General features: G+C 49.2%; 1 protein-coding gene across 1 annotated transcript in view; it reads left to right on the forward strand.

Moving 5' to 3' along the window:
- PTK7 (protein tyrosine kinase 7 (inactive)) overlaps positions 1 to 19,967 on the forward strand; it is a 63,103-nt gene that overhangs the window by 1,097 nt on the left and 42,039 nt on the right. The window lies entirely within an intron of this gene.

Consider the following 19,967-nt stretch of genomic DNA (forward strand, 5'->3'; position numbering starts at 1 on the left):
AGAGTTCATTCTGGCTTCTTGGAGGGCCTCAGGCTTTTGATGAGGGTGTGGCCCCTATCTCTAGGGCCGACTGGACCCGACCCGCTTCTCCCCCGTCCCCACCCCCGCCTTTATTTCCTGACTTGGTCACACCTGAGAGTCATCACTGAGGTGTTGAAGTGCTTCGGAGGAAAGCGCCAAGTTGCCCGTACACCCCTAAACGCTCTGGACTGGAAGTATGCCTCCCTGCCCCGACCGGTCCCCCACCCTTACTAAACCCCAAATCCTTGGCGATGATCCTCGCAGCAGCCCTCTCTGGGGAGACTGTGCCCAGGAGACCTGGTTTCAGCTTATCCCTTTCCTGGGAGGCTGGAGGTGGGGGTGGGTGGGTAGAGAATTGCCTTTGCTGAGGTCTCCCTGGGCTGCCAGCTGTTGAGGGGGTTTAGTGATGATGGAATTAACATCTCCCCCACCCCGGGTTGTAAAAGGAGAGGTAAGAACAAGTTCCCTGAGTTAGTAGGAGGTGTTCCTTGAGCCGCCCTGTGTTCTTCTGCTGCCCTATGTTCCTTCTGCTGTGTGGGGTGGTCATGCTCATGGCAGAACCCACATCTGCTCCCAGAGGAAGTAGGGAAGTTTTTTGCACAGCCAGGATGGGAGTGGGGGGGAGGCGGTGCCCAGCCATGTGGGCTGGCAGCCGGAGCTCACAGGCTTCCTAGGTCTTCCTAGGCTGTTGGGGTTTTGGTGTGGGGTGCCGGATAGGGCTGCCTCCACTGCTGAAGTTTCTAGAGTTCTGGGGGAGATTCTGGTGGAGACAGGGCTCACATTCAACAAATGCTAAATTCCTTCCGTGAGAAGACAACCCTGATGTTAATCAATGTTAATCCGGTGACGGGTGTTTAGCGGAGGGAGGGGTCCTGGTGGGGGGAGTTAGGGCAGGCTGCCGGCTGGGGACTGGAGGTCTGGAATCTCCTCTGGGGGTGGGGAGATGTCTTGTGCTCAACAAAGGAACATTTTAATGAGAGCCTTAAATCAGTTCCACCAAATGTGTCTTGGTGTGGAACCTGCCCGTGTGCTGTAAACAGTTTCGGCCGAGGCCGAGGCGCCTGCTGTCTGTCTTCTGGTGAAACCCAGGGGGCTCAATCTACCCCTGGACAGCATGACTTCAGGGGGCAACGATTTTTTTTTAAAAAATAGATTACAGTAGGTTTTTCCATCTCATTGTTAAATTGTGTAATTAGCTGGAGAGGTAGTGAGACCCCACTGTTAATAAAGTAAGAATAAGGGACCTAGGTTGGATTAGGCCATTTTGAAGTTTGGGTAATTATGCTGTAAAGGCTGAGGAACTTTGCGAACTTTGAGATCCCCATTGTGATAAATATAGTGGAGGAGGAGGAGGAAAGGACTTGATGTTTGAAACCTGGGATTCTTCTCCCCACCATCGGAATGGTCGGTTGCGGTCATTACCCATCCCTGTTCTCACCCTGGTCTCTGGGTTCTTTCCTCCAGGCTCTTGTTTCTTTGGAGAGGTTGAGTTGTTATGTCCTGAGATTATGCAGCCTGTAATTCAGGCCATTTGTCAGTGACGGGCTTTTCTCAGATGTTGGGATGTATGGCGGGCGGGCACGGGTAATCTCTGCCCATCGATTGCCAAAGGATCTAGTCAGACTCCTGGCATTCAGAGCAGGGTTGAGTGGTGGAGCGGGCCCAGGCCGTGGGGATGAAGTGTTTGGCAGAACGGCAACTCGGATCCTTTGACAGGCCCTGTGGCCCTGGCAGGCTTCTTGACCTCACAGTTTGCCTCCTCTCTGAAGGAACTTACTTCCTGGAGTTGTGCTGAGGATTAAATGTAATGAAGTATATAAAGGGCCCCTTTCTTGTGCTTCCCTCTCCTGTGGTGTGCTGCCAGCATACCTTTCCAGCTTTACAGTCACCCCCAACAATAAACATTTTCCACTCACCGGAGCCCTCTGTTCCAGCCCAGCTAGTCTCTTTCCCATCCCCAAAAACACCCGGGGGTTAGCAGACCTTGCTCTCCTCTCTGGCCCATCTGGTATGCGCCCATCCCCACCTCCACTTCCTCCCCGAAGCTGTTCCCCCATCTCTCCTGCTAGAAGGTGGATGCTTGGAGAACCTCTGGACCCTTAGTCCATCTTCCATATTTTTGCCCCCCTTGGGTTTTTAACTTACTGAAGGGATTTACTTACTGTAGAATTCATTGCCATATCTTATTTATAATAGATCCTTATCTAGGTTTATTAAAAAGTGGGTGAAGCTTTTGGGTACAGGACGGAGGACCATTGGCGGAGGTAAGCAGCCCCTTTTCCTGCTGGGCTGTGTGTTGGGGGGCGGTGTTTGTGTCCTTTCCCCACTTCCCTGGGTTGGGGTTGCCTGCCCTACTGTGACCCAGCTAAGACACCTGATAGGTCTTCCTTCCCTGTCTCTGAGCTCTCTGTTCTTTGTGGCAGTTTTCTGAGTTTTGATGGCAGGGGTTTTCTCCAGGAGTTCTGGGTTTGGTCATCCACCTCTACATAGGAAACTGACCTGCCTGGAAAGACCACAGCTCAACCCCTGTGAGCTCTGTGGGGGCTTAGGTTATTTACAACTTTGCCACTCAAAACAAGGTCCACAGAGAAGTGGCATTAGCATTCTCTGGGGGCGTGAATTGGAGTCCCAATGTGCATTTTTTAAAAAATTTATTTATTTTATATTCGCCTGGACCAAGGTCTCAGTTGTGGCCACTCTTCGACCCTCATTGTGGTGTGTGGGGCCTTTCATTTGCAGCAAGCGAACCCTTAGTTGCAGTATGTGGGATCTCGTTCCCTGCCAAGGGATGGAACCCGGGCCCCCTGCGTTGGGAGCACGGAGTCTTAGCCATGGACCACAGGGAAGCCCCTCAGTCTGCATTTTAATAAGCTTCCAGGTGACTGCACCGAAGGTTCTAGGAGTCTACCCTCAGCATCCCTCCTTGCATAGAAACTCAAGGGACAGAGCCTTCCTGTTGCAACAGTACAAAGCATGGGCCCAGATCTTGCACAGTATTTAAAGACTGACCTTAAGTAACTTTTAGTTCATGTGAACACTCTCCAGCATGGTGTGTACACTTAAGAATGACCTCCCTTCGGGTTGAATTTGAATTAGGTTTTGCCAGGACATTTGTCCATTAAAGGTGTGACTCCGGAGGGTTTGCAATACTAAGTGTGAAGTTCAGTTCCTCGGGGAGCCTCAGCTTTTCCTAGAGGAGCATGTGTAATGTTTTACAAGAGCCGGTGGAGAAATCGGATTTGTTCGTCAGGAGTTTGGTCCGTAGAGGACTTTTCAGGAACGCGTATGGTTCACAAAGGGAGGCAGTGTCTCTGCTAGGCTGTAACAGTCGTAGTTGTTAAAAGTTTTGGAGGATTTCATATTTTGGAGTGAGGCGGGTTTGGGTGGGTTGTGTGTGTGTGTTTAAGCCAGGGGCAGCTTCTGTGAAGGAGAGTGGCCAGTTCAGACTCTAATATTTGAGCCAAGAGCAGTGTGGGGCCAGGGCTTCAGTCTTTGGTGAGTCCCTGATGGAAGAAAGGGTCATTAAACCGGGTTGGGTATCCTTGGCCTGCGTCCCTGAGCCTCCCTCGGCTCTCCCCAACCTCAGTACATACCTCTCTGCTCTGTGGCCCTGGCGGAGCCACGTGGTGGGGCCACGGGCAAGGGCGCTGGCCTCGTCCACAAGCTGCCGGTTCATCTCTCTCCCTCTCTCGTTGAGTCCTGTGCCGCCCCCCTCCCCCAGCTGTCTGGCCCTTTGTCCCGAGGGTGTGGGGGTTCTGCCATGGTGGCTGGAGGCGAGTCCTGCCTTGGGGTTCTCTGAGTTCACTGCTCAGCTCGCTGTCAGCCCCGCCGAGCCCCCTGGCACTTTGGTGGAGCTGGCTGGCGCAGGAGCTGCTCCAGCTAATCAGTGGTTTGAGGAAGCCCTCTGTAATATGTCACTTTTTCCATTCTCTTTTCTTCTCGGAGTTCAGGCCATTTCCCTCCCAGTAATGCTACACTGTGGGGCAGCTGTGGGGCAGGGAGGAAGCCGCGTGGAAAGGGCTGACCTATGCGGGCGCCTTCCCCCTTCTTGCAGCTCGGTTTGGAGTCCCCGAGCTCTTGTCTTCCTGCGTGCCTTAACTCCGAGTGAACGCACAGGTGAGTGGCACGCAGTCTGCCAGGTCCCAGGTCTGCAACCTGCAGACTCCAGGTCCCCTGCCAGAAGCTTAGACCCCAATGCACCAGACATGCACCTGCTAGCTTAGGTGTGTAGGTAACTTCTGATAACTGGGTCCTGAGTCATGGGGGTGGGGATTGGGAAACACATGTTAAGAAGATGGGCATTTGTGTGTGTTTCTCAAAAATGCAGTCCAGAGACCATTGGGGAATATAGTGGGAGGACAGGTAACCAGAGGTACTGGTTAAAATTTGAGTTGCCTGAGCCTTACTGCAGGTCTGTCCATCAGAATCGTTGGGGGAGGAGCCAGAACATGTAGTTTATTTTCTCATTTGTTAGATTACATTAAAAAAAAAAATCTTTCGGCAACACTGAGCAGCAGATGGGATCCTAATTCCCTGACCAGGGATCGAACCCGTGCCCCCCCCCCCCAGCAATGGAAGCGCAGGGTCTTAACCACTGGACCGTCAGGGAACAGGGATGTCCCCTACGTTGTGTTTTTTGAATAACCAGTCCAGTCCCATAGCTCAAGTCTCAGAAGGAAATTGCATTTTAAAAGAGCTTTCCAGGAGATTCTTACCTAAACTCAAGTCTGAGAACCAGTGCATAGCCACAAGGAGAATTTGTCAGTCTAAAGTGGAGGTAGGGGGACTTCCCTGGTGGTGGTCCAGTGGCTAAGACTCTGCACTCCCAATGCTGGGGGCCCTGGTTACTAGATCCCACATGCTGCAACTAAGAGTTTGAACGCCACAACTAAAGATCCTGCAACTAAGACCTGGCACATCCAAATAAATAAATATTAAAAACAAAATAAAGTGGAAGTGTGGTGATAAAAAAGAGGTTGGTATTAATGCTGAGGGACTTAGGGTGGGCTCAGTTCAGTTTCGGGGTGTCTTCTATGGTGGGGTAGGAGGCAAAAAGGAGACAAGATGATGAAAATCAGATGAAGTATGAGAGACTACACTTGCTCAAGTGCTCAATAGATGGAATAACGTTCCAGAGTGTGTAGGAAGGTGAGTTCACCATGCAGAAGCAAATGGAGGAGCGGGAGGGCTTCAGAGAGGAGAGAGGAGAGAGGATTGACTTTGCTGGTGGTTGTAGTCTGCGGTGACCGGTCAGAGTGATGGAAAGACATTGATTGGATCAGGCGTCTGAAAACGTGGGTGCTTCTCTGCTAATACCACACGTGGTTAAAGGAAGAGAAGTGATACCCATGGCCCATTGCTGCCTGCCAGTGCAGGAGACATAAGAGGTGCAGGTGCGATCCCTGGGTTGGGAAGATCCCCTGGAGAAGGAAATGGCAACCCTCTCCAGTATTCTTGCCTGGAGGATTCCATGGACAGAGGAGCCTGGCGGGCTACAGTCCTTGGGGTCTCACAGAGTCACAAGCAACTACTGAGTGACTGAACACACAGCACACACATGACCGTGGTGAACTGGTTATTTAACCTTTCCAAGCTTTAGTTAACCCATGTGCAAAATGCAAATGATGCTGACGCCTGCCTTGCCTGCCTGGAAGTTAGTGGGTAGTGCTCCTGGCTGTGATGGTGGTTGACTTGGGGAAGCAGCCCCTCTGGTCATCCTTGCTGTCTCTTCCCAGAGACAGTCCTAACCTTTTGTCTTCCTTTAAAGTGTCGGCCTTTCTTTCCAGTCCCCATCTCTAGAATGGTCTGCAAGGGCTCAAACTAGTCACTCTTTTTTTTTTTTTTTTAAATATTTTTTCATTTATTTGGCTGCACCGGGTCTTGGTTGCAGCATGTGGGATCTAGTTCCCTGACCAGGGATCGAACCTGGGCCCCCTGCATTGGGAGCTCAGAGTCTTAACCACTGGGCCAGCAGGGAAGTCCCAACCTAGTCACTCTTGAACAACAGCTGTTCAAATAGTTTTCTCATTCTCGGGCAGATTTTCTAAATGGGTCTCCATATTCCAGCAGCAGGTCAGAGATGTGGGCACAGCCCCTTTGTGTTCCCTAGTGGGAAGTCTTCCTCCCCATATTCCAGTAGTGGATTCTCTCCAGGGTGGCCAGAGCTGGTCTACTTTAGACTGCACCATCTCCCTTGGCCTGCTGAATTCCTTCCAGGGAGTAAACTGCACTGCTTGTGGACAAGGCAGACTTTTATAATACCCAGGGGAGGGCTTTTATCATCGCAGGGTGGTGTCGGGGTTTCCCCAGGCAGTTACTCTGTCTAACTTGTGGGAACTGCTCTGAGAACCATGCAGGAGGTTCCTGAGGGGTTGTGTGGTCTCCCTGTGGGGGGAGATTACGGTGGCCACAGTGGGCACTGCCTCTGCTCCTGGAGACACACTGGCTCTCTTTTGTCCCCTCCTTGGGTTGGTGGTGGTTTGGGGGGGCAGTGAGGAGAATGCTTGTCTGCTCTTGGGACTGCTGGGGTGTCCTAGCAGCTAGCTCATAAGGTGCCTTTGTGCAGATTAGAAATAGATGCCCTTCCTCCAAGTGACTGCAGCCCTGCACCAGGATGCCGGGCTTTGGCTAGTGGAGCACAGGCAGTATTTCAGTATTAACCCCCTTGACTGCGCATTTGAGCAGTGCACAACCTGTAACGTCGTACATGACTGTCCCATTGAAGAAAGAGTCTTGCAACAAGTCCTTCTTTGCTTCCCAGTTGGTGGGCCAAGCTGATTTTGGTGACTTCTGTTTTAACAATATGTTTCAGATGAGCCCTTTTCACTACAGTTCTCCCGCCTCCTGTGGTGGTGGGGTGGGGCACTGCTGCTCAGAACATACAATAGGAGAAGCCCGGGAGGCTGAGCCCGCAATACTGTACCCACTCCACAGTATATGTTTGCGGCTGCTGCGGTCTCAGCCTGTTTCTGGGATCCTTTCCCCGCTGGAGGATTTTGCTGCCTTGCAGGCTCCTAGCCTGATGTGATAGTTGATGTAAAAGGCTGACTGTCTTTGGGGAAGAAATGCTGCTGAGTTGATTTCTCATTTCATTAAGGAGCTCCATGCTTACCTTTCTTTTTTTGTCCTCTGTCCCGGGGGACCCCGGGGCCTCCCACAGCCCCAGGTAAAGTATGTGGGCATTTCTGATTGAGAAGAATTCCTACGGTAGAAATGATATCACTTTATTTGCAAAGATGGACCCTTGGTCTTGCTGGGCTTAGGTTCTGGGTCCCTGGGGGTGTTCCCCCTCCTAGGCTGAGACACTTGTTAGGAGCATCAGGGTGGCACCTAGGAGGTGTGGACCCTGCTCCACATTTGCCCCAGATTGCTCGTGTGACCTTGGGCACATCCCACCTACCTCTCTGGCCTCAACTTGACAAGCCCTTGCCAGACCTTGCCGTGGTGACCTTTGAGGCCAGCACAGCCTTGCCATCCAGCACCCCCTTGTGCTTCTGCCGCACAGCATAGAATTGTCCTCCTTGCCCTTGGTGTTGGGAGAGCGCTTTCATCTGAGGGTTGCGTTTTATTCAGGAGTGTCTAGTGCGTGGGCACCGATGCGTCTAGACTCGATCGACTGGAATTAGGGTGTAATTGCCTGGATGCCAAAGGGAATGAGAGGTTTGGGGAGGGAGTTCTTATGAGAAAAAAAAAAAACGAGTTTTTAATCTGAATATGGGAAGGCAGCCGTCCTTACCCTGGTTGTCTCAGTATTTGAGGAATAAGTGTCTGGGTGGGGGGCCGCTTTTCTTTTGCAGACGGGAGGACAACTGGAGGGAGGCTTGGAGCTGGAGAGAGGGGTGGGGTGTGCTTTCAGAGAGCCCCTGTGTGTGATAACCAATGGCTGTACCCAGTTCTGCAGTTTACAGAATGCTTTCACCCACGCTGACAGTCCATCCTATCAAGAAGGCTCAGAGCCAGGATGAGGGTTATTGGATTTTTGTTTGTTTCTGAAAGAGTGGAGGTGGGAGGCATTTGACAGGTAAAGAAACTGAGGCACAAAACATGGTCCACTCAGGACTGCAGAGCTGATAAGTAATAGAGCTGTTCCCAGGCTCTCATATGTCCTGGTGTGAACCTCATCACTGGAGGCTATGAAATGCTGCGCATGTGCCTTGGAACCAGGTAAATATTGGGGAGTGGATTTTGCAGCCAGGATAACTCTCTGGGTGGGTTTAGAGGCAGTTCTGCTAGAATCAGAGGGAGTGTGTCAATAACATAAACCTAGTTCTGGGTACCTGGGGGTGCCCCCCCCTCCTAGGCTGAGACACTTGCTAGGAACACCAGGGTGGCACCTGGGAGGTATGGACCCTGCTCCATATTTGCCCCAGATTGCTCGTGTGACCTCAGGCACATCCCACATACCTCTCTGGCCTCAACTTGACAAGCCCTTGCTAAACAGTGAGAGCTGTTGGGTCACAGCGTTCAGGATTGCTAGTGTTCCCCCCGCCCCTTTTTGATTACAAAACAGCCAGGTTAAAGTGTTCTTTAAAAAAAAAATTATTTAGTTTTGACTGCGCTAGGTCTTTGTTGCTGCATGCAGGTTTCTCTAGTTACAGAGATCCGGGACTTCTCTAGTTTCCGTGCACAGGCTTCTCGTCGCAATGACTTCTCTTGTGGTGGAGCCTAGGCTCTGGGGAGTGCAGGCTTCAATAGTTGCAGTGTGTGTGCTCAGTAGTTGTGGCTGTAGGACTCGAGAGCACAGGCTCAGTAGTCATGGTACATGGGCTTCGTTGCCCCACGGCATGTGGGATTTTCCTGGACCAGGGATCGAACCGGTGTCCCCTGCTATTGCAAGGCGGATTCTTAACCACTGGGCCACCAGGGAAGCCCCAGGTTAAAGTTGTCAATGACCCATTCAGAGATTTGTATACACCTGAAAGTGTTGAGAGTCATGATCAGACTGTATGTATTCTGGAAGTCCAAAACGGTGTGCCTGCCTCCCCAGGATTCGAGCTTTTCTCATGAACCCAGGAGTCCTGAGTCGCTTCCTCCTGGTGCTTCTGGAAGGTCACGGGCAGTTACAGGCCCTGGCTTGCAGCTGTGCTGCCACATTCCAGACTGGCATGCCTGCTGAGAGCTGCACACTGGGTTATGCTGCGGCGGCGACCACGTAGGTGGTAACAATCATCTCTGCTCTGAGTTTACTGCCTCTAACGTCTTATGTGTGGAAAGATGTGCCTGTGCCCCTCACGTGGTAGGGAAACGATGGATGTAGATTTCCCTTCCATTTCTGACTTTGGATGCAAGTCTTTGAATTCTTGAGAGATAACGAACTATAGAAATGATCTCTGAAAGAGAGGTTTCAGAAGAAGTTGGACAGTGACCTCTGACACCCTGGGAGACGGAAGTCCTTTGGAGCCAGGTGTATCTGGCTTTGTCCAAACTGTTGACCGCGCTTGGCCATCTTGCTGAGTTTGTTCTTCTGCTTCTGAAGTCCTCAACTTACGTGCTGTCACGGAGGGTGCAAAGTACACGTCGGTGTTCTGATTCTGTTATAGCTCATCTATTTAAAAAAAGCAAAAAACCCACAAGGCTGAGCTGTCTCCTGGTTAGGAGAAGAAAGAGTCTCCTTCAAGCTGGCGGTTCCATAAAGAGGTGATGAGCCTGGATGGCATTTGTGATTCCAAGTTCACTTCCAGCCACCTGAATAACACAACACATCACAGACAAAGAAAACGGTTGTCTTACAGTCTTGGGGGTCCGCGGGTGGGGTGAGGGGGTCAGGAAATGCTCTTGGTCTTGGAGCTCCAGCTACAAAGAGCAAAATCATTCTATCTGGTTAATTTAGCAGGTTAAACCGATTGTTAAAGTGACCTATTTATTTATTTATTTTTTAAGTTCTACCAGTTTATTGCTACCAACCCATCTCCCTCCACCCTTGTGCACACATGCTCAGTCATGTAATTCCATGGACTTCAGCCCGCCAGACTCTTCTGTCCATGGATTTTTCCAGGCAAGAATACTGGAGTGGGTTGCCATTTCCTTCTCCATAAAGTGACCAATTAAAAAAAAAATGCCCAACTTGCCGGCAGCTTTGCCTTCTGTAATCTGGGCTCCTCCTCCACCCTCCGGTTAGGGCCTGGTGCTAGAGGAGCTTGGGAAGGAGGGGGGAATGCTGTGCCCTGGAACAGCCCTGGGGGACTGGAGGAGGATCTCTTGTCTTCTCTTTACCGCCACCCTCTTTCTGAAAACTCCTTAAAACAAAAGGCTTTTATTTAGTAAACATGCACACCGCACCCAGCCCCCGATGTAGTGTCCTGAGTGGCTTGGTGTCTAGGGGGATGGATGGGGAGTTCGCCCTTTTATTTCTGTGTGAGAGGCTGGGGTGCTTCTCAGCCTCCGTACTTTTTACCTTTGTTTCGAAGGCCTTTTGAAGATGGGCTCCGAGGTCCTGCTGAGCCAGCCTGCTCTGTCTCCTTAGAGTGTCTACTTGAGCCTCCCCCTGAGACTCACTTTCCCACCCGCACCTCCCCCCGCCCCCCAAGTCTGCCAGTGGCGACCCAGAAAGGCGGCAGGAGAGCCTGGGCCCAGCCCGGCCTAGGCTAGGATGGCACCTCCCTCCGTCCCCTTCCCACCCGGCTGGGATCAAAGCCGCCTCCTCGGGGAGCGGGGAAATGCCTCTCCCAATAGCCCCACCAGTGAGTAAACAGCCAGGGCCTCTTGCAGCTTTTGAAGCGCGGGGCTTCGGGCCGGGAGGAATGCAGAACATTTCATTTTAGGAGTGGACTTAGGTTTCCAGCGCTCTGGGTATTTGCAAATTTGAAACAAATGCCCTCATTTAGCAGCAGGCAGGCTGGGCAGTAAACGGGGGTTGTTGAAGGGCGTTTATGACGGTCACAGGTATTTGTGGGAAGAGGGACCCCAGCAGGTTTGGGAGAGGACAGAGAATTTATGGTTAGGTGGGTTGTCCCGAGGCCCCAGCCAGGTCTCGGCTGGAGGGTTGTTGTTAGGTGGGCTTCACCATAAAAAGCATTGCTGCCTCCTGCCCCCCAGGAAGTATCTCCTTCTGGCAGACAAAGGGCTGGGGATAGTGTTTATCCCCCAGGGCTGATGCGCAGGGCCTTGCCCCTCTCACTTGGCTGCCAAAGTATCAGATTTCCAATGAACCTCTCCTTCTCCTACTCCCAGAGCTTGAAAGGCTCATTAAATGTGCTTTATGTATAACAAGTTGGCTGAGGGCTCCCCTGCCGCCCCCCCCTCCATTTCCAGCCAGTTTTGTGAGGAAGGAGCTAGGGAAACCTGTTTTCCTTTTGTTGTTTCTGGAAGTAGGATCTGCAAAGATGAAATTGCAAAAAAACCCCGATTTTAGGAGTCAGCCAAGAAAGTGTTGTTTGCCCTTGATGGGCAGCTTGACTGAGGCTGGTCTGTCTGAGGCCTGGCTGTCCCCCCCAACCCCCTCCAACCACACGCCCCAACTCCCAGGAAAATTCAGAAAAGTGTCCAGGCACCAAGTTCTGGCTTCATAGCTTGCTCCCTGAGAGACCTTAGAGAGTTCACGTCGCCTCTCTGAGCGCTCAGTTTCTTCTTTTGTAAGATGGGGATGGTAATACCAACGCCATTCGAGTTCTCCTGAGAGTTAAGTGAGATAATACTGAATTTCATGAACTCTGAGATGCTCTCTCTCCCTCTCCCCAATTTCACTTCTTTCAGATTGGGTGGTAAGATAATTAGGTAATGTTCCCTTTTGGCGGAACATAAATAATGGTGCGTCTCAAAATCAGTGACATCTTTGAAGTTCAGTGTATGGGAAGGACTTTGTCCCATAGTAGATACTTAATAAAAGGTAGTTAGAATGGGATAGGGGTGATTTAGTTATAGACCTGCTTTTGCTTGTTGAGTATTAGTAACTTTAAATAGAAACTGTTTTCTTTTTAGCCTGGCGCATAAAACTAAGACTGCTTAAGGCAGACGGCCTAGTGCTAGGTAATGTGGGAGGGAGTGGTTGGGGGACTTCTAAATCCTTTAAAAAGCAAAAGAGATCTTGAAGAGGAGGTAGCCATCCCTAAGAGGGCAGTCTATTGTGGAAAGAAAATACTTCTCTGATGGTTGAGTCTCCATTTACTTGCTTAGCTGCGTGACAGGGCAAACAGAGATCCCAGTTCTCCAACCAGGGATCAGACCTGGCCCCAGGGAAGAGAAAGCATAGAGTCCCAGCCCCTGGACCACCAGATAATTTCCTTAGAGTCTCCACTGAAAAAGGCTGAATTGGGAATTCCCTAGCTGTCCAGTGGTTGGGACTCTGCTGTCACAGCTAGAGCCTGGGTTCAATCCCTGGTCAGGGAACTAAGATCCCACAAATTGAGCGGTCTTAAAAAAAAAAAAAAAGACATAAAAATGCTGAGCTATTACCTGGGTAGAGACTCACTCCAGGAATGGATTGTCTGGTAGGCAAACCAAGATAGAGCGAGAAGAGGGTAATGAACAAGCCCAGGACGTGCGGAAGCACCAGAGAGGGGGGACTCCGTAAATACCAGGTGCTCAGAGGATGGGGGGGGCTTCTCTGGGAGCTCAGATGGTAAAGAATCTGCCTTCAACGTGGGAGACCCGGGTTCAGTCCCTGGGTGGGGAAGATCCCCTGGAGGCGGGCACAGCAACCCCACTCCAGTATTCTGGCCTGGAGAATCCCATGGACAGAGGAGCCTGGCGGGCTGCAGTCCATAGGGACGCACAGGGTCAGACACGACTGAGCGACTAGCACAGAGATGGGACCTGAGTGAGGCAGGCGAGGGACCCACGGAGGGTGGTAGCGTGGGCTTCCCCGCCCCGCAGCATAGCTGCAGGGGGTTGATCGAAGCTGTGTGGAGACAGCTGGCGCTCATCATTCTGCTTTGTGCTACCCAAGCGTGGAGGCTGTGTGTGCACGCGCGCCAGTCCCGCTCAGGATACACGTGGCCTGAAGGCCAGGGCATTCTTTCTTTGCGGGATCCTGCTTCATCTGATGGTGGGGTGGATTGGCTGTCGAGTTGGGGTTTGGATGGCACAGGAAAAGAGCAGGATAGGTACCTTTGGTATGTGTTAGTGGATGTCTAGAGCAAAGCCTTTTCTCTTTCTTTTTTTTAAAAAAGTAGATTGCTGCGTAGATATATGTTTTAGGCACGCCACCTTATAGGGGTTTCAGAACGTGTTCTTTCTGTGTGGTTGCATAGAATTTTAACCCTTGGTGGGTGTGCCCAGTTGAGAAAGGGACTGATTAAAGGCTCGCCTGGAAGAGGAGAACTCAAAAAGTTCCAGGGTCTAGGGACCCAGCGTCTCCATGGAGTGAGGGCTCTTCTTCTTTGGGAAATGTTCTTTATTTTTTGGCTGTGCTGTCTTCGTTGTTGGGAGCGGGGGCTACTCTAGCTGTGGTGTGTGGGCTTGTCACTGCCATGGCTTCTCTTGTTGCGGTGCCCGGGAGCTAGGCATGCTTCATCACGCGGGCTTAGTTGCTCCCCGGCATGTGGGATCTTCCTAGACTAGGGATCCAGTCCCCTGCATTGGCAGGCAGATTCTTAACCACTGGACCACCTGGGAAGTCTGTTTGGGGAATTATTCAAGGCACATCATCTGTGCCTTGAATTATCAAAAGGGCATTGAGGTTAAGATAATTCCAGTGCTCTCTTTCAAGGCATTTTTGATGATAAAAAAGCAAGTTTTTATAAAACTCTGAAACTCAATATGAGTTTTCTTCTGGGGAGGCTGATCTCCCCATCTTCTGTCCTGGGAGGGGTGGTTCTTTTCAAACCAGGTCAACAGATTCTTTGAAACCCTTTTTGAGTCTCAGTCACCCAGACCAATACCTGTAACCAGTTGTCCAGTCTGAGAAGCCTCGAGAGGACTTGTGTAGACCTTCATGGGGCTCCTGCCAGCTGCTGGCCTTGGGGGTGATAGCTGTGGCAGCTGAATTAACAGCTGCCTGTTCTGGGCCAGGCCACTGCCTCAGCCATGGAGAGAGGTGTTGATCGGGCTGACGGGGTAGCAAATCCCCCTGAGCCCCAGGTTGGAAGTAAATTAGTTAAACGTTGCTCTTAGACTCCGGACAAATTGCTTTCAGTTTTTGCTGCCAAAAGAGAACTCTGAAAACAGGGTGTAAATTGGGTTATTTACACTGTCTCTGTTTTTGTTGCTTCCATGAAGTCCGTGGAGGAGGGCGCTGGTCCAAGGGAGCTTTTCAGGTTCTTCTGGTACCTGGCATCAGGTGAAAAGGGGGTGGGCGTGTGTGGGGGGGTGAAGTGCCCTTGAATGCAGGAAGTGTGGTGACCGGACAGGCCTTTGAGGTGCCTGGGACCAGCCCCTTTCGTTAGATCAAAGAAATACCTTTTGTTTTTCCGCTCACACTTTCCTCTGCCCTGGAGCCAGAGTCGTAAAGAGGCGGAGTTGTGAGGGTCTGCATCTGGTGGTTTGGATGGTGGGTGAGGTGCGGGGTGGTGGGGGGCAGGCGGTGGGGAGGGGGTTCTTCCCTCCTGCTGAACACTTCCTGGATCCTGCTCCCAGACCTGGCATGTGCAGGGGTCTGCCTGGTCTAGCCTGGGCACCCCGGGGTCTTGTAGGGCCCTGTCTGAGCTGGGCTCTAAGCTGGAGGAACCAGCCGCACAAAGGTGGATTTCACTCCAGGCTAAGTGTTTTGTTGCTGAATCATTTGCATTCATTAAATGTAGTGAAGGGTGAGTGATATTTAAGGCAACGCGTGATGGGCTTGCTGGAGGCTGCTGCCTTGGAGCCTCATTAAGAATTCTTGGGGCCAGGGAGAGGATGGGCGCTGCTCATTCAAAGCTTACTTAACTTCTGACTGCCCTGGGCAGAGGCCAGCTGCTAAAATATGAAAAATGTTTGCCCAGGAGCCCCCAGAGCCTGGCCAGACTGCCCTGGCCAAAGACAACACACACTTACAATTCATTATTTAGCCTCCTGTGAGTTTGCTCTTGTCTCTTCCTCCCCTGGGACCTGGCTTAGTTGGGGGCACAAGCAGGGCCAGGAAGGCTCCTATAGATTTTCGGGGGAAGCCTGGCCTAAAGCAAGTGCTGTCTGCGTTTACCCCACCTGCCCCTCTCCCCTGCTGGTGGACTGTAAGCTGTCTCTGAGGGTTTGTTCTGGTAAACCAGGCCACCGTAAATATCCTTGTATCTATGCCCTTATGCTTATATACTTGAAGGATAAATTCCCAGAAGTGGAGTTGCTCTGTCAAAAGATTAGAACTATATCAAAGTTAGGTACACCATTCTGTATGTATGTTATTTTTCTGGGGAGGAAGTTTATAGCTCTCATCAAACTTCTGAATCACTGGCTGGGTAAAATCACACAGGTTAACATGTGAAAACGGGCAAGCATGATTCAAAAGTGAGGCATTGCTAGGGTGACTGAGAATTTATCATCCAACCTGGGGCATTATTCATGATTATGCCCAGATAACCCTCAGAAGCCAGGGTTGTTCCAGGTAACTTGGGAGGATGGCAGCCCAGTGCCCCCAGGATCTTTTTCCCTTATCTCTGGGATGACCTCTCTTCTACACTGTGGTGGTCTGAATGACCTGCTCCTTTTTATTTTCCATTCTATCAGCTGTGTTCTTTTTGTTTCTCTCAAACAAAATGCTGAGCTTGGTAGGAGAGGTCCACCTTTGTTTTCCCAGATGCTCAGTGGTTGTTCAAGTTATTCTTGGATTCCCAAAACCAGAATTTGAGCCCTGGAAGCAGTGTTCCTAATCTGCAGGATGAAAGTGATAATATCCACCTCACAGAGCCATGCATGCTAAGTTGCTTCAGTCGTGTCCAGCTCTTTGCAACCCCGTGGACCATAGCCCGTCAGGCTCCTCTGTCCATGGGTTTCTCCAGGCAAGAACATTGGAGTGGGTTGCCTTGCCCTCCTCCAGGGGATCTTCCCGATCCAGAGATTGAACCCATGTCTCTTCTGTCCCTTGCATTGTCGGGCGGGTTCTTTACCACTAGCATCACCTGGGAAGCTATGACAAGGGGTTAATGAAGGAAAGTTTGTTTAGGGGCATTGCGATGTCACCTTTATTCCTGGGAGGCAAGCTTCAGGGGCAGGCACGTTGACATATGTTGTCACTCTTTATTGATGTATTGAGCACTACCAGCTGTCTGGATTTGTTTTTTCCCCATTTCTCCAGTTATTACCATCGCCTTAATTGCCCTTGTATCTGTTCCCTCCCCTTATATCTCATTGTCCATGACTTCGTTATTAAGGCCTTGCCATTCCTCCCCTGGAATCCTGCTGGAAAAGTGAGTTTTCGATGGCAGGATCCTTTTTTTTCCTTCTCAAAAATATAAAAAAGACATGCACTTTATGAACCTTGAGATGGAAACATCCGATGAGGAGCACCAGACTAAGATAAAAAGGAAGCTGAATGAGAAGGGGGACGAAGTAAAAGAAGACTGGCTGAGGTAATGCAGGAGTATGAGGAGGCAAAGCATTGGATAGCATGTACACCACCGTGTGTAAAATAGAGAGCGAGAAGGAAGCTGCTAAATGGAGCTCAGCTCGGTGCTCTGTGATGACCTAGAGGGCGGGAGGGGTCGGGGGAGCCTCATGAGGGAGGGAATATATATATGCGTGTAACTGATTCCCACTGTTGTACAGGAGAAAGTAACACAACATTGTAAGGCAGTTATATTCCAATAATTAAAAACTGAATTAAAAAAAAACCCCTCAGGTCACTGAAAAAAAAATGCAATGGCAGAATGCAGTTTCCAGTATACCCTTTAAGGAGCTGAATCAGCAATAATTAATCTAATCAATATCATGCAGTTGAGATGCTCTCAGGATCAGATGAAAATGGACAGTGAGATGAAAATGATGAAAAAAATGTGATAATTAGGTAAACAGACTCAAGATTTTAAAAAGTAATAAAGGATAAAAGTGCTACTCAGTCGTGTCTGACTCTGTAACCACATGGACTGTAGCCCACCAGGCTCCTCGGTCCGTGGGATTTCCCAGGCAAGAGTATCGGAGTGAGTTGCCATTTCCTTCTCCAGGGGATCTTCCTGACCCAGGGATCAAACCTGTGTCTCCTGCATTGACAGGTGGATTCTTTACCACTGAGTTACCTGGGAAGCCCAAAACAAAGGAGATACAAGTAGAATTAAAAAGCATATTCTAAGAGGTAAATAAAACACAGTACATACAACAAAGGAAGAATTCTAGTATTAAAACATAAACCAGACTAAAGCAAAGACAAATATATCAGTTAGTATGATAAATTTCAGTGAAATATGTCTCCCACGGAGATAAGACAAGATTGAGTTAGGAAGGTTTCATGTTCTTTACATGAGACAAACCTAAAATGTGGACAGAGTTCATTTTATTATAACTTGAGGCCAGTAGCTTAATTTATTTCATTTATTATTTAGGAAATAATTTAAGGCTATTTCTTCTGAGTACAGCTTTGAAATGAATAAATTAGAAATGAAAAAAAATATAGAACTGGTAAGTTCCATTGCTTTAGAAAAAAACAAAGAACCAAAACTTAGGCAAATCTAGTCAAGAGAAGGTCAATAGCAAAGCAAGATAAGAAAAAGAAGCCTTAACCTCATCCTTAGCCTCAAACAATTTCTTGAGTACATACCAGGTACCTGGTAGATTTTGGAGACTTAGAACAGGTAATGAGATGGAGCTTACTGTTCAGTGGGGAGGACTCACTAAAATGTGTACTAATAATTCCAGTTGGAATAATTGCCATGGAAAAGATTTTTTTTAAGTTGTCAAGGGTTACCATGTTCAGTGCTATGCTGAGAAATCGATGCTGGGAAAATAAAAGTTATTGAAATGTATTCAGGAGCCATTAGGATGATTGATTAGACAGTAACTATTAAAAACAACTGACACTATTTATGAAATAGATAACTAATAAGGATCTAGTGTATAGCACAGGGAACTCATACTCCGTAATGGCCTATATGGGAAAAGAATCTAAAAAAAGAGTGGGTATATGCGTAAGTGATCCACTTTGCTGTATAGCGGAAACTAACAACATTGTAAATCAATTATACTCCAATAAGAATTTTAAAAAATAATCAAAAGATAGAAAACAAAAACCTTCCACCAAGCTGTTGTATCAGACAGCCTTGAGGGGAAATTTCAAAAGACACAAATGAAAATAGAACCTTGTAGTGCTTTGCAGGCTGTCACAGAGCCAGGGAACAGATGGACAGCTATTCCATACGTGTCACAAAGTTGGTATGACCTTGCTCCTAAATGCTGGCTAATAGCACAGAAGAGGGACATGCACCACTTAGAAATACTGGTGCAAAAGTCTAAAAAAAATACTGGCAAATTAAATCTAATACTATTTTTAAAATAATGTGTCATAAACAATTAGGATTTACTCCCAAAATGCATGGATGTTTTAATCTCATGTAATTCATCAAAATAAGAAGTCAGAGGACTCACACACGTATCTCCATCTTTGGCTGTATGGAGAGCCAAGATGCAAAAATAACATTAGATATAAATTAACATCGGCTCTTATTTTTTTAAAATTTCAAGCCACAGCATATATGAAAATGCTGTTCGCTTTTAAAGTCACTAAGGTAAAATAGTAAAGTCTCTACCATTTAACATGATTCTGGAAACAGTAGCTGAAATAATACTGTAAGAAAACAAAAGCTGGACTTTTCTGGTGGTCAGTGGTTAAGAACCCACCTGCCAATGCAGGGAACACAGGTTCGATCCCTGCTCAGGGAAGCTGCCACAATGAGAAGCCCAGGCACCCCCAACTAGTGTGTAGCCCCTGCTCGCCATAACTAGAGGAGCCCTTGTGCAGCAAGGAAGACCCATGTAGCCATAAATAAAACAGAAGTCAAAGTAAAGTTAATGTCTTTTGCTGGTGGTGTCAGTTTTTTATATGTGAAACCCAATTATCAACTGAAAGCCATTAGAACAGAAAGAGGGTTGAGTCATTTGGCAAAACTACACAAAACTCAAAAGTTTCACTGCTTATCAGCGAGTAACCTTTTACAAAATAAAATGGAAACATTTACCCCATTCACAAAATCAGCAACAACCAGAAAACCTGCAAGAGACCCAGGCATAGGGATTTCCCTGCGGGTCCGGTGGTTAGACTCGGTGCTTCTGCTGCAGGGTGCGCAGGTTTGATCCTTGGTGAGGGACCTAAGGTCCTGCAGGCTGTGAGGCTTTTTCAAGAAGAAAATATAAGCAGGCATAAAGCGATAGAATGGAAACTGTTTTTTGAAGGAGTCAGTAAATATCACCCTTCTCTCCTCTGAATTGGAAACCAGTGGATGCAGGGAGGAAGGAAAGACAGGAACTGGAGAGAAGGAAGTCCCTGCATCACCTTTATTACAGAGAAAGGTGAGCTTGAGGAACAAGGTTTTAATCTGAAGAGGATTGTCTGGTTCATCCCTGAATTAGGGGGTGTGTGTGTGTGTAGGCTACGTGTATAAAATGTGTCCTGTCTGCGGGGGGGTCTATTCCCCGCCCCCCACCCTAAGGGGACAGGAGAGAAAGGATCTCAGCAAACATGCTGAGACATCACCCTTCCCTGGGACCTGTGAGAGAAGGTGGAGTGAGGCTGCGGTGGTGCCCCCTCCACTGAAATGGGGAGCGGTTATTCCTCCTCAAAACTCCCTTAGCTGTCTGAACTCACCCGGGTTTAACTGTTGAAGCCCCTGGACATCCGGGGGTGTGGGTGCCTGGAATGTGGCTCTTCCTTCCGAGGGAAAGGCACAGCTGTCAGCTCTTCCCGCTTCCACCTTCACTAACCACGCTGCTGCTTCAGGGATGCTCCCAGGACACCTGGAGAACAGAGTGGATTTTCCCCAAAGGCTCTCAAATGAATTAAAACAGGACAGTATTTAAATGAATTTCAAGGCAGCCTCTGCACCCCATCCACTTCCTATCTGTTTTCCAGCCCAAGTCATGCACAGACCCATCTTCTTCTGAAAAGTTAAAGAAAA

The sequence above is a fragment of the Muntiacus reevesi genome, chromosome 20 (assembly GCF_963930625.1).
Source record: "Muntiacus reevesi chromosome 20, mMunRee1.1, whole genome shotgun sequence".
Lineage (NCBI taxonomy): Eukaryota > Metazoa > Chordata > Mammalia > Artiodactyla > Cervidae > Muntiacus > Muntiacus reevesi.